Source organism: Bubalus bubalis, chromosome 22 (assembly GCF_019923935.1).
Source record: "Bubalus bubalis isolate 160015118507 breed Murrah chromosome 22, NDDB_SH_1, whole genome shotgun sequence".
Classification (NCBI taxonomy): Eukaryota; Metazoa; Chordata; class Mammalia; order Artiodactyla; family Bovidae; genus Bubalus; species Bubalus bubalis.
In genome coordinates, this window is record NC_059178.1 from 39,232,394 (window position 1) to 39,247,966 (window position 15,573).

Here is a 15,573-nt window from a genome sequence, read left to right on the forward strand (position 1 = left end):
AGTCGGACACGACTGAGCGACTTCACTTTACTTTTCACTTTCATGCATTGGAGAAGGAAATGGCAACCCACTCCAGTGTTCTTGCCTGGAGAATCCCAGGGACGGGGGAGCCTGGTGGGCTGCCGTCTATGGGGTCACACAGAGTTGGACACGACTGAAGTGACTTAGCAGCAGTAGCAGCAGCAGAGAGGTAAGAACATGATGTTGACATATAGCTTTGACTTTAATGAGCCACAGGCATGGAGAACAATCAAAATTACTGGTAGGGAGCACACGAAAGGAAGGTTGAATCCCACATAGAATTAGGGATGCTGAAAGGCAGTGCACTCTGTGTTGAAAGGGGAAAAAAAATATATTACAGTGGAGCATAGTAGGATATTTGCCTAATTTGACCATTAATCTATATAGAGTTGAAAATAAAAAGAAAATTTCTCCTAGAAACTTCCCAAATATAAATGAATCCTTATCTGAGATTGGGAATGAAATTACCTAATGCTAGCTATCTGGTCTACAAAATCCGTAAGTCACATATTAAATGATTCTTGGTCATTAGTGTCTATATTCACGTGCAGAAACCAGAAACAAATCTTCTCTGAAGGGGAGACTTTTAAACCTCATACTCACAAAATTCCCACAAAGAGGAAAATAACCATTATCAAAGAGAGGCAGAATTAGTAGGGAAAAAATTTTTTTAACCTGCAGAATAATACACCAGGGATGGCAAATGTTGATATTATCAGGCAAGGAATATAAAACAAGTAGGTTTAAAGAAAAAAAAATGGCAAGGATGTGACTATAGAACATAGACCATCAAAGTTGACCAGGTGTAGTTTCCAAAATTTCAAAATAAAACTTTTGGAAATGAAAACGACTATCAGCAAAATGAGAAACTCAATAGATGGGCTAAAAACAAATTAGCTCCCATTAGCTAACTTGAAGAGAGAATTCATGAAGGAGAATATTGAATTTAACTCATTATGCAGAATGCAGCACAAAGATATGAGTTATAAAGAAATGAAAATATGAAAGAAAAATAGATACTGAATATAAAGTAAAAAGGTTATTCTATGTTTATTCAGAGTTCGTGAGAAACAGGGAGAATAGGAGAAAAGGCAATAGCCAAAGTGATAATGGCTGGGAATTTTTGAGAACTGATACAGACACCAATTCTGAGGCTAAGAAGGTCGAAGGAATTCCAACAGAATTACTAAAAAGAAAAAGACACCTAGACACAAGACAGTAGCTACAGTGAAACTGCAGATTATTAAAGATAGACTTTAAAGCATTCAAAGAAAAAAGACACTTTCTGTGAAGGAAAAACAAAACAGACAAGTTCTCAAAAGCAAAACTAGAAGCCAAAAGGAGATTCAAAGAAGAAAAATAGATAGCAGACAGAATTTCATCTCTATCCAAAACTATCATTTAGGAATGAATGTGATATACAGATGTTTGGCAAACAAACAAACGAAAAAAGTGAAGATGAAATAAACCTTAGTTTCAGACAAAAGCAAGCCAAGATAAAATACTAAGAGAACACTGTGAATCAGTCAGTTCAATCGCTCAGTTGTGTCCTACTCTTTGTAGGGCAAAGAGTACAGCAGGCCAGGCTTCCTTGTCCATCACCAACTCCCAACATGTTCAAACACACGTCCATCAAGTCGGTGATGCTATCCAACCATCTCATCCTCTGTCATCCCCTTATCCTCCTGCCTTCAACCTTTCCCAGCATCAGGGGCTTTTCTTCACATTAGGTGGCCAAAGTATTGGAGTTTCAGCTTCAGCATCAGTTCTTCCAATGAATATTCAGGACTGATTTCCTTTAGAATGGACTAGTTTGATCTCCTTGCAGTCCAGGGGACTCTCAAAAGTCTTCTCCAACACCACAGTTCAAAAGCATCAATTCTTTAGCACTTTAGCTTTCTTTATAGTCCAACTCTCACATCCATACATGACTACTGGAAAAACCATAGCTTTGACTAGATGGGCCTTTGTCAGCAAAGTAATGTCTCTGCTTTTTAATATGCTGTCATAACTTTTCTTCATTTCCAAGGCAAACCATTCAATATCACAGAAATCCAAGTCTATGTCCCAACCAGTAATTTTAAGGAAGCTGAATTTGAACAGTTCTACGAAGACATACAAGACCTTCTAGAACTAACACCCGAGAAAGATGTCCTTTTCATCATAGGGGACTGGAATGCAAAAGTAGGAAGTCAAGAGATACCTGGAGTAAAAGGCAAGTTTGGCCTTGGAGTACAAAATGAAACAGGGCAAAGGCTAACAGAGTTTTGCCAAGAGAATGCACTGCTCATAGCAAACACCCTCTTCCAACAACACAAGAGAAGACTCTACACATGGACATCACCAGATGGTCAATACCAAATGAGATTGATTATATTCTTTTCAGCCAATGACAGAGAAGCTCTATACAGTCAGCAAAGATAAGACCAGGAGCTAACTGTGGCTCAGATAATGAACTCCTTATTGAAAATTTAGACTTAATTTGAAGAAAGTAGGGGAAACCACTAGACCATTCACGTATGATCTAAATCAAATCCATTATGATTATATGGTGGAAGTGACAAATAGATTCAAGGGATTAGAGCTGATAGACAGAGTGCCTGAAGATCTATGGATGGAGATTCATGACATTGTACAGGAGGAAGGGATCAAGACCATCCCCCAAAAAGAGGAATGCAAAAAGGCAAAATGGTTGTTGGAGGAGGCCTTACAAATAGCTGAGAAAAGAAGAGAAGTGAAAGATAAAGGAGAAAGGTAAAGATATACCCATTTGACTGCAGAGTTCCAAAGAATAGAAGGAAGAAATAAGAAAGCCTTCCTCGGTGATCAGTGCAAAGAAATAGAGGAAAACAATAGAATGGGAAAGACTAGAGATCTCTTCAAGAAAATTATAAATTCCAAGGGAATATTTTATGCAAAAATGGGCACAATAAAGGACAGAAATGGTATGGACCTAACAGAAGCAGAAGATGTTAAGAAGAGGTGGCAAGAATACACAGAAGAAGTATACAAAACAGATCTTCATGACCCAGATAACCACAATGGTATGTATGATCACCCACCTAGAGCCAGACATCCTGGAATGGGAAGTCAAGTGGGTCTTAGGAAATATCACTACAAACAAAGCTAGTGGAGGTGATGGAATTCCAATTGAGCTATTTCAAATCCTAAAAGATGATGCTGTGAAAGTCCTGCACTCAACATACCAGCAAATTCGGAAAACTCAGCAGGGACCAAAGGTCTGTTTTTGTTCCAATCCCAAAGAAAGGCAATGCCAAAGAATGTTCAAACTACTGCACAATTGTACTCATCTCACAAGCTAGCAAAATAATGCTCAAAATTCTCCAAGCCAGGCTTCAACAGTACATGAACCATGAACTTCCAGGTGTTCAAGCTGGATTTAGAAAAGACAGAGGAACCAGAGATCAAAAAGAAAAAGCAAGAGAGCTCCAGAAACACATCAACTTCTGCTTTACTGACTATTCCAAAGCCTTTGACTGTGTGGATCAAAACAAACTGGAAAATTCAAGAGATGAGAATACCAGACCACCTGACTGACCTCCTGAGAAATCTGTATGCAGGTCAAGAAGCAACAGTTAGAACCGGATATGGAACAACAGACTAGTTCCAAATAGGAAAAGGAGTACATCAAGGCTATATATTGTCACCTGCTTATTTAACTTATATGCAGAATACATCATGAGAAATGCTGGACTGGATGAAGCACAAGCTGGAATCAAGATTGCCGGGAGAAATATCAATAACATCAGATATGCAGATGGCACCACCCTTATAGCAGAAAGCAAAGAACTAAAGAGCCTCTTGATGAAAGTGAAAGAGGAGAGTGAAAAAGCTGGCTTAAAAACATTCAAACAATGAAGATCATGGTATCTGATCCTATCACTTCATAGCAAATAGATGGAGAAGCAATGGAAACAATAAGAGACTTTATTTTCTTGGGCTCCAAAATCACTGCAGATGGTGATGGCAGCCATGAAATAAAAAAAAAAAAAACAAAAAAACAAAAAAACAATGAGAATATACTTCAGGAATAAGTGGTTTCTAGAGGCGGGGACAACAACTAACTTTGATCATTCACTGAACCTTTAGAAATATGCTATTAAATAACTCTTCAGTCAATGATTAAATCCTGAAACAGAAAAATACATTGGGACAATGATAATATCACTACATATCAAAAATATGGGATGCAGTAAAGATTTATTCAGAGGAACATTTATGGACTTAATGTTCTTATACTGATAAGAAGAAAAGCTGGAAATTAATAACATTCCAATTAAATATGCTAGAAAAATAACAACAGAATAAATTAGAATAAAGATCAAGATTGAAGAAAAAAGGGAAATAAGAAAGCTCTGAAATTAATGAAAAAGAGTCCCTTGGACTGCAAGGAGATCCAACCAGTCCATTCTGAAGGAAATCAGCCCTGGGGTTTCTTTGGAAGGAAAGATGCTAAAGCCGAAACTCGAGTACTTTGGCCACCTCATATGAAGAGTTGACTCATTGGAAAAGACTTTGATGCTTGGAGGGATTGGGGGCAGGAGGAGAAGGGGATGACAGAGGATGAGATGGCTGGATGGCCTCACCGACTCAATGGACATGAGTCTTGGTGAACTCCGGGAGTTGGTGATGGACAGGGAGGCCTGGCGTGCTGCGATTCATGGGGTTGCAAAGAGTCGGACATGTCTGAATGACTGAACTGAACTGAACTGACTGAAGAACAGTATTATTTTATGTGGATAATATTTATTAGAAAAGACCGATAATCTGATTATCACCAGGTGTTACTAATTAAGAGGCAGAACAGTCATCAGAAATTTGAAATATATAACAAATTTGTTACTATAACAAATATGTTTCAATATACTCAGTTCCCAGTGTTATCCTGTATGTTTTATTTTATGCGTTTAAAAATATTAATTCATAAAAGGGTTCATAAGTTATATCAGACTACCAAAGGGATTCATAGCACAAAAGAGTTATAAATTATTGATGTAATTTCAATATTGAGTTAAAGAGTTTTAGGGCCATTATCTTCTTCTCTATCTGGAAGGCTAAGATACTTGAGCGTTTTTTATCATTGCTTTAAGACTTTCTGGAGAGATGGAAAGCAGGACAAAGAGAAACAAATGGGCAGATGAATGAGTAGACAGTTAGATATCCATATCTATAAAATCTTGGTCTATTGTCTTGAAAACACATTGACTGTATGTATTAGATCATTTGGGGTTTATTTATTTAATACCTCTAAATTTTCCATTGAAATATCTCAGATATTTTCACTATTGCTTTCTCTTAGCAGTATATTGTCCTGTTTAAGGCAATAAACTTACTGAATATGGCCACTGATATAACAGAATTTTCCAATATCTATATGTACTTTCCTTTTGATTAATGATATAATTAATCTATTATATACTCATCAGGACTTCCAGTGAAAGATGTCAGATTTATGCAAACAACACTGTCCACTTTCTCTTCAGATATATATATGTATATGTATATGTGTGTGTGTATGTGTGTGTGTGTGTGTGTGTGGCTTCCCTGGTGGCGGCTCAGTTTGTAAAGAATCCACCTGCAATGCAAGAGACCTGGGTTCAATCCCCCATTTGGGAAGATCCCCTGGAGAAGGGCATGGCAACCCACTGCAGTACTCTTTCCTGGAAAATCCCCATGGACAGAAGAGCCTGGTAGGCTACAGTTCATGAAGTCACAAAGAGTTGGACATCACTGAGCGACTAAGCATATATATATATATATATATATATACACACACACACACACACACATACATACTCATAGTCAAAGCTGTGGTGAGAGTGGACATAAAGAAGGCTGAGCACCAAAGAATTGATGCTTTCTAACTGTAGTGCTGGAGAAGACTCTGAGAGTCCCTTAGACAGCAAAGAGATCAAACCAGTTGATCCTAAAGGAAATCAACCCTGAATATTCAATGGAAGGACTCGTGCTGCAACTGAAGCCCCAATACTTTGGTCACCTGATGTGAAGAGCTGACTCATTGGAAAAGACCCTGATGCTGGGAAAGATTGAGGGCAGGAGGAGAAGGAGACAATAGAGGATGAGATGGTTGGATGGCATCACTGACTCAATGGACACTAGTTTGAGCCAACTCAGGCAGACAGTGAAAGACAGGGAAGCCTGGTATGATTCAGGTCATGGGGTCACAGAGTCGGACATGATTTAGCGATGGAACAACAACAAATATACACATACACACAATTATGTGTATATATATGTTTTTATTGAAAATCACAATATTTAAAAATAAAAAAGTGAGCCATCAGTATGGAAGAAAGCTTGAGGGAATCCTAGCTAATAAAAAGAATCAGACTGAAGGGTAAAACAGGATGGAGAAACCTTAGACCTAAACACTAAATGAAAGTTCTATCCCCAAGATAACCAAGGACTAGCTCCAAATTCCAACTCAACAAGGACAAAATCTGGAATGGACCACTTAATTAAAATGCTTAAGAAATAATGTTTTAATTACCTAAGCCAACTCAGAGCAAAATAACTTTTTAAAAGAGGGAGTTGATCTGCCTAGGGAATAAACCTACCATTCCTATAGGAGCCCGAGAGAGAGAGGCTAGGAGAATGGATTTAGACACAGCAGATGCTGAGGAAAGAAAGAGGAGAAACAGCTCTAAAAAAATATATGCACTAAAGAGTTTTAATCTGGGCTTTCCTGGTTGCTCAGACAGTAAAGAATCTGCCTGTGATGCAGAAGACCCAGGTTCAATCCCTAGGTTGGGAAGATCCCCTGGGGAAGGGAATGGCTACACACTTCAGTATTCTTGCCTGGAGAATTTCATGGACAGAGGAGCCTCGTGGGCTACAGTCCATGGGGTTGGGGTCACAAGAAGTCAGACAGGACTGAGCAACTAACTCGTTCACTTTCAAAGTCCTCTTTATTTGCCTAATTATGCAAGTCCCCAGTCACCTAGAAGGGTTCATGCTTAGTAACTTACAAAGCAGTAGTAACTGACATCTTCTCTATGTAAATGGATCATTAATCTTTCTAATCCTTTATTCAATACAGATTTTTATCTAAGGATCACCACACATTGGAGGAAGACCAAAAATGGTAAAGATCACAATGAATAAAACAAAAAATTAAACCTATAAGAAACAGAAAAAATTTCAGAACAAAAAGGAAAGTTTAAAATATTCCACTTGTTTATTCAGAGACGTTTAAGAGGATATTGCATCCAGAAAACAAGGATAGACTGTTATTTCTTTAAAAAGGGAACTACCAGAGAATAAATTTGTGAAATTAAAAAATATGTGATTATGGAGTCTTAGTCAATGAACTGAATAAAGGAATAATCCAGTTAAGATCAAGGTTAGTATTGGAAATATTACATTTAAGAAATTTCTCATACTGTAGAATATAATTATGTTATATGTAAATATATTTTAGTTATATATAATACACATATGTAATTTTTTTCTTTACAACATTGAGGTTCAATTCCAGAATGCCAGGCATTCTTAGAAGGAGTCAGTGATTAGTGAAGGGAAGGAAATAAAGAAATAATGCAAATATTTTTAACTTAAGGACCTATCAGATGTTGAGCTGGGTAGCAGAATCAAGCACATATCAATACATTTCAGTGAAATTTCAGGTCTTCAAGGATTCAGAGGAAATCAAGAAAACTTCCATGGAAGAGATAATAAAAAAAGATATGTACAACAAATGACATCAAACTGATTTCACCAAAATTAGAGGCTCAAAGACAGTGGAAAATGCTATCAAATTTGAGTGGAAAATGATTTGAAATAATAATTCTACATGTAGTAAATCTATCAATCAAACAAGAAAATAGATACATTTTTAAGATAAAAGGACTGAGAAGGTTTATGGATCATCACTACTTACTATGAATGCTTGGAAAACTGCAAAATAAATAAAAACAAATGCAAGGGAAAGAAAGCCATGAGAGAAGAAGGCATCAGCCTGATTATGAGCCAGAAGAATGGTCCTTAATCCTATGGAAACATTAGAATCATATCTGGAGCTTTCAAAAGTACTACTTTAACAAAGAGAAGGTCATCTGGGATGTTCGTGATGTTCTATGTTTTCGATTAACTGTACACAGATGTGTTCATTTTATAATATTTAGTCACAAAAAATACACATACCTAATTTCTCCTCCAAAGTATTGGAACTAACGCTGAAGCTCTAATACTTTGGCCAACTGATCCAAAGAGCTGACTCATTAGAAAAGACCCTGATGCTGGGAAAGATTGAAGGCAGGAGGAAAAGGGGACAACAGAGGGTGAGATGGTTGGATGGCATTACCGACTCAATGGACAGGAGTTTGAGCAAGCTCCGAGAGATGGTGAAGGACAGGGAAACCTGGCGTTCTGCAGTCCATGGGATGGCAAGGAGTTGGACATGACTGAGCGACTGAACAACAACAAATTTCTCCCCCAGCCTTATTAAGTCACAAAATCTAGGGGTTGTGTACAACTGTGGGCATATTTAGAAGAGCCTCAGGTCATTATAATTCGCATCCTAAATTGAAACACTGCCTCCAAAAGAAGGTGAAGTGCAAACAGATTAGTATTTTTGAACCCCTGGTGCAGAGGTTAAGTTAATCATGCTCCTTAATTCATACCACATTAAATACTCCCCTGTTTGACTCATTTATTAATTTACATATTCCTTTATTGTCTTCCCATAATCCCATTTTCCATTCTTCCCAACCATCCTATTGTTTTTAATGCATACCCTTTTGGTTGATATTACTAATTATAATACAACCATACACATACTATTGTGAATGCCTGCAATTTTAATTTGTTTATAAGGCATTGTGTTTGATAATTACTAATTATAATAATTATTATATCTTGTTATTTTAGGCAGTTATTGTCTTATAAACTATCAATATAATGGCTAACATCAAAATGAACTTCAAAACAAAAACTATTTTAGAATATGTAGCTTTAGAGAATAGAACTGGACAAGAGAATAGAGATCTTTCATTTTACTAGGCACTAATTGCTGTCTAGATAGCATATTGAAAAGCAGAGACATTACTTTGCCAACAAAGGTCCGTCTAGTCAAGGCTATGGTTTTTCCTGTGGTCATGTATGGATGTGAGAGTTGGACTGTGAAGGAGGCTGAGCGCTGAAGAATTGATGCTTTTGAACTGTGGTGTTGGAGAAGACTCTTGAGAGTCCCTTGGACTGCAAGGAGATCCAACCAGTCCATTCTGAAGGAGATCAGCCCTGGGATTTCTTTGAAAGGAATGATGCTGAAGCTGAAACTCCAGTACTTTGGCCACCTCACGCGAAGAGTTGACTCATTGGAAAAGACTCTGATGCTGGGAGGGATTGGGGGCAGGAGGAGAAGGGGACAACAGAGGATGAGATGGCTGGATGGCATCACTGACTCGATGGATGTGAGTCTGAGTGAACTTCGGGAGTTGGTGATGGACAGGGAGGCCTGGCGTGCTGCAATTCATGGGGTTGCAAAGAGTCGGACACGACTGAGCGACTGAACTGAACTGAACTAAATTGCCATCTATGGGGTCTCACAGAGTCAGACACTACTGAAACGACTTAGCAGCAGCAGAATTTTCAAGATAACTATTTCTCTGAATGATTAACTCCTTTTATTTTGGAAGGCATGTATACCTCTGAAATTTCATTCTTGTTCTTCTGAATTTTTAGTTTGTATATTATAGGACTTTTTATTAGTGCCATGCTTTGGACTAATTCACACATTTGTACTTAGCATAGCACAGCATACTTTCATGGAATGATTGTAGGCTCCTGTACTACCATCTATGGGGTCGCACAGAGTCGGACATAACTGAAGCGACTTAGCAGCAGCAGCAGCAGCAGCACTAAACATGAAAATGTTTTTACAAGCGATAGTTTTCTCTGATGCACTGCTTTGCTGAAAAAATTCAGCTTTCAGCCAACAAATTTGTGATCTCTCGAAAACAGCTTATTAAAAATGTGGCTCTGTCATTGGACAAGTACCATAATTTGACCTGAAATAACAGCACATATAACTTGTGTATATATACACCAGTAAAAACACACAAGAATGCATTTAAATAAATTGTATCTAAAATATATCTAAATAGTAAAGAATACGTGAAAGCAGGCAAAAAGAATAAAAGATGTAGAAAGACAAATTTTTCAAATATCTATAAAAGTATGATCTCTCATGAACCTATATATAATGGTAAGATACCAAAATATTAAGAAGAGCATCTCGCTGCCATTGGCAGAGACAGCTGCTACTTAGCCAGGGAAGCCTTAGGAACTGGCTAGGGGGATCAGCACCAAGCTGAACCCCCAACAAAAGGAAAAAGCAATTTTATATATCATTCTGTTTGTGAGGTTATTCTCAAAAAACCTATGAACTGAAAACTTAGAATGTCAAGCATGCTGTGATATGATATGGAAGGCTAAATAAAATAAAAGTTTTATAATATACAACAAAAACAGACATAAGCATATCTCTCTCTCTCTCTGAAAACATGGGAGTTTTCATTAATGGAAATTGGTATCTTAATTTTGATGGTTTCCCTGGTTGCTCAGTGGTAAAGAATCCACCTGCAATGCAGGAGATGTGGGTCCCCTTGCTGGGTTGGGAAGATACCCTGGGGAAGGAAATAGCAAGCCACTCCAGTATTCTTGCCTGGGAATTCCCATGGACAGAGGAGTCTGGAGAGCTACACGAGGTCACAGGAGAGTTGGACATGACTTAGTGACTAAAAAACAATATCTTAATTTTACCCATGTATTACTATTTGTTAATAGTCCTCACTGGTGAAGAAATGAAGATGGTGTGCATCTTTGAAACCTGCAGTACTGTTTCACTGGAAAGGTAAGTTAGCTGAATGTGTAGTCACAGCATAGTTAAAAGCACACAAATATACATGCATAGCCACAGAAGTCATGGTCCATGTAAAAGACTATTTGGGGCAAAATTGAATCTGATGACCCTATTAGCAACCTATATATCCTATTACAGAGAAAAAAGAATGAAGTCTTACACTAGTTCTAAAAGATATGTGCACTCCAATGTTCATGGAAACACTATTTACAATTGCAGACAAATGGAAGCAACCTAAGCATCTAACAACAGATGATTGCATAAATAAGGTGTGGTATAAATATATACTACTCAGCCATCAGAAACGAATTTTTACATTTACAGCAACATAGATGGACTTGGAGGGTATTATGATAATGAAATAAGTCAGACAGAGAAAGACAAATGCTGTATGATATCACTTATATGTAGAATCTAAAAAAAATACTATAAACTAGTGAATAGAACAAAAAAGACTTACAGATACAGATAACAAACTAGTGGTTACCAGTGGGGAGAGGGAAGAGAGGTAAATAACACAGGAGTAGCAGAGTAACAGATACAAAGTACTAGGTATAAAATAAACTACAAGGATATATTTGACAATATAGGGAATACAGCCAATATTTTATAATAAGTACAATTGTAATATAACCCTTAAAATTGTGAATTACTGCACTGTATACCTATAATTTATGCTGTACAGAAACTAGACTTCAATTTAAAAAAAGAGCCAAGATATGTAAACAATCTAAGTGTTCACCAACTGATTAACAGATATAAAAATATCATGTGTATATATACACACACACACACACACACAATGGTATATTATTCAGCCATAATAAAGAAGAAAAAATGGAATACATATATATATATAGATAGATATCCTTATACTACTTTATTTCATTTGATTCTAGTAGCCCTGAAAGATAAACAGAATCAATGTTGAGTATTTCCATATTAAAAGTAAAGGAACTAAGAGTGAAATAAATCAAATGACTTGCCCAGGGTCCCACAGCTAGGGTCAGTATAAGACATGGAGCCAGACCATCAGAGTCAATATGACTCTGCTTCTCTTCTGCTTCTCTGCTTCTCTATCTTTTCTCTTATGACTTCAAGCAACCACAGGAAGTCACTGTTTTATCTACATTTACAAAGTAGTTGCTAGTTCTCTGCTATCTTAGTAATATCATCCTTGAGCATGATACCCACACTGCAAAATAATTGCCCCCAAAGATATTCCTGTCATAATCCTTAGAATTTGTGAATATGCTAAGGTTACAGGACAAATGGAAATTAAGGTTGCTATGCAGCTGACCTTTAAGTTTCAGAGATCATCCAAATTCAGTGAATGAGCCCAGTGAAATCATAAGAATACTTAAAAGTGAAAGAGGAAGGCAGAAAAAGAATCTGCTGGGAGATGTAGCTGTGGGAAAATAGATACAATGTCATTGGCTCTAAAGAAGTTGGAAGGAAACCACCAACCAAGGGATATGCACCACCTCTAGAAGCTGGACAAGGCAAAGAAACAGATTCTCCCCTAAAACCTCCAGAAATGGACCTAGCCCTGCCAACACCTTGATTTTAACCAGTTAGACTCATGTTGGACTTTATCTATAGAACTATAAGATAAATTTGTGCTGTTTATGCTGCAAAGTTGGTGTTAATTTGTTACTGCAGCAATAATGATCAAATACATAGACCTTATTACTTTACAATGGCAAATGCTTACTTCTTGTTCAAATATCTGGGGTCAGCAAGTCAGCTGTGGCTCTGATAGGTTCTGTTCGGTTCTTCTCTGTTAGTTTTCTTATTTTGGAACCCAGTTCAAAGACAACTACTCTCTGGGTCGTGTTCTTTTCAAGTAAAGGCTGGGCATAAAAGGAACAAAACCAACACTAAATGAGCATATTTGAAGATGTGCTCTGATGTGCAGTTCAGTTGGCCCTTGTATGGTGGACCCAGAATCCATGGATATAGGCAGCCAACTGTATTAATACTACCCATTTTATACAAAGAACTTGAGCATCCTTGGATTTTGATATCTGACGGAGTCCTGGAACCAACTCCTAGTGGATACAAAGGGATGACGGCATATCACACCTGCTCACATTCCATCGGCCAAAACAAATCACATGACCAAACCAAAAGTAATGGAATGAGAAAGATATGGCTTACTCAGCAGAAATGAAAGGAAAATGTAATTGGTGAATATACAATGTGTCACAGACATAAAGAACAATATATCTAGGGTATGAGATTTAAGCTAAATTTTCCCATTTACCTTTTCCTAAGCTAAAGAAATAGATTTAAGGGCCTAGATCTGATAGATAGAGTGCCTGATGAGCTATGGAATGAGGTTTGTGACATTGTACAGGAGAGAGGGATCAAGACCATCCCCATGGAAAAGAAATGCAAAAAAGCAAATGGCTGTCTGGGGAGGCCTTACAAATAGCTGTGAAAAGAAGAGAAGTGAAAAGCAAAGGAGAAAAGGAAAGATATAAGATCTGAATGCAGAGTTCCAAAGAACAGCAAGAAGAGATAAGGAAGCCTTCCTCAGCGATCAATGCAAAGAAATAGAGGAAAACAACAGAATGGGAAAGACTAGAGATCTCTTCAAGAAAATTGGAGATACCAAGGGAACATTTCATGCAAAGATGGGCTCGATAAAGGACAGAAATGGTATGGACCTAACAGAAGCAGAAGATATTAAGAAGAGGTAACAAGAATACACAGGAGAACTGTACAAAAAAGATCTTCATGACCCAGATAATCATGATGATGTGATCACTGACCTAGAGCCAGACATCCTGAAATGTGAAGTCAAGTGGGCCTTAGAAAGCATCACTACGAACAAAGGTAGTGGAGGTGACGGAATTCCAGTTGAGCTGTTTCAAATCCTGAAAGATGATGCTATGAAAGTGCTGCACTCAATATGCCAGCAAATTTGGAAAACTCAGCAGTGGCCACAGGACTAGAAAAGGTCAGTTTTCATTCCAATCCCAAAGAAAGGCAATGCCAAAGAATGTTCAAACTACCGCACAATTGCACTCATGGCACCCCACCCAGTACTCTTGCCTGGAAAATGCCGTTGACGGAGGAGCCTGGTAGGCTGCAGTCCATGGGCTTGCTAAGAGTCGGACATGACTGAGCGACTTCAATTTCACTTTTCACTTTCATTCATTGGAGAAGGAAATGGCAACCCACTCCAGTGTTCCTGCCTGGAGAATCCCAGGGATGGGGGAGCCTGGTGGGCTGCCGTCTATGGGATCGCACAGAGTCGGACACGACTGAAGCGACTTAGCAGGAGCAGCACATGCTAGTAAAGTAATGCTCAAAATTCTCCAAGCCAGGTCAGCAATACATGAACCGTGAACTTCCTGATGTTCAAGCTGGTTTTAGAAAAGGCAGAGGATCCAGAGATCAAATTCCAACATCCACTGGATCATCGAAAAAGCAAAAGAGTTCCAGAAAAACATCTATTTCTGCTTTATTGACTATGCCAAAGCCTTTGACTGTGTGGATCACAATAGACTGTGGAAAATTCTTCAAGAGATGGGAATACCAGACCATCTGACCTGCCTCTTGAGAAATCTGTATGCAGGTCAGGAAGCAACAGTTAGAACTGGACATGGAACAACAGACTGGTTCCAAATAGGAAAAGGAGTACGTCAAGGCTGTATATTGTCACCCTATTTATTTAACTTATATGCAGAGTACATTATGAGAATCGCTGGACTGGAAGAAACACAAGCTGGAATCAAGATTGCCGGGAGAAATATCAATAACCTCAGATATGCAGATGACACCACCCTTATGGCAGAAAGTGAAGAGGAACTCAAAAGCCTCTTGATGAAAGTGAAAGTGGAGAGTGAAAAAGTTGGCTTAAAGCTCAACATTCAGAAAACGAAGATCATGGCATCCGGTCCCATCACTTCATGGGAAATAGATGGGGAAACAGTAGAAATAGCGTCAGACTTTATTTTTGGGGGCTCCAAAATCACTGCAGATGGTGACTGCAGCCATGAAGTTAAAAGAAGCTTACTCCTTGGAAGAAAAGTTATGACCAACCTAGATAGCATATTCAAAAGCAGAGACATTACTTTGTCAACAAAGGTCCATCTAGTCAAGGCTATGGTTTTTCCTGTGGTCATGTATGGATGTGAGAGTTGGACTGTGAAGAAGGCTGAGCTCCGAAGAATTGATGGTTTTGAACTGTGGTGTTGGAGAAGACTCTTGAGAGTCCCTTGGACTGCAAGGCGATCCAGCCAGTCCATTCTGAAGGAGATCAGCCCTGGGATTTCTTTGGAAGGAATGATGCTGAAGCTGAAACTCCAGTACTTTGGCCACCTCATGGGAAGAGTTGACTCATTGGAAAAGACTCTGATGCTGGGAGGGATTGGGGGCAGGAGGAGAAGGGGACGACAGAGGATGAGATGGCTGGATGGCATCACTGACTCGATGGATGTGAGTCTGAGTGAACTTCGGGAGTTGGTAATGGACAGGGAGGCCTGGCGTGCTGCAATTCATAGGGTCGCAAAGAGCCAGACATGACTGAGCAACTGAACTGAACTGAAGCTAAAGAAGGGGCTTCTCAGGTGGCTTGGTGGGTAAAGAATCCACTCCAGCATTCTTACCTGGAGAATCCCGTGGACAAGGAGCCTGGT

At 38.5% G+C, this 15,573-nt stretch overlaps 1 protein-coding gene across 4 annotated transcripts in view; it reads right to left on the bottom strand.

Moving 5' to 3' along the window:
* Positions 1-15,573, bottom strand: part of NOL4 (nucleolar protein 4) — a 563,001-nt gene that overhangs the window by 494,845 nt on the left and 52,583 nt on the right. The gene's annotated exons all lie outside the window — the stretch shown is intronic.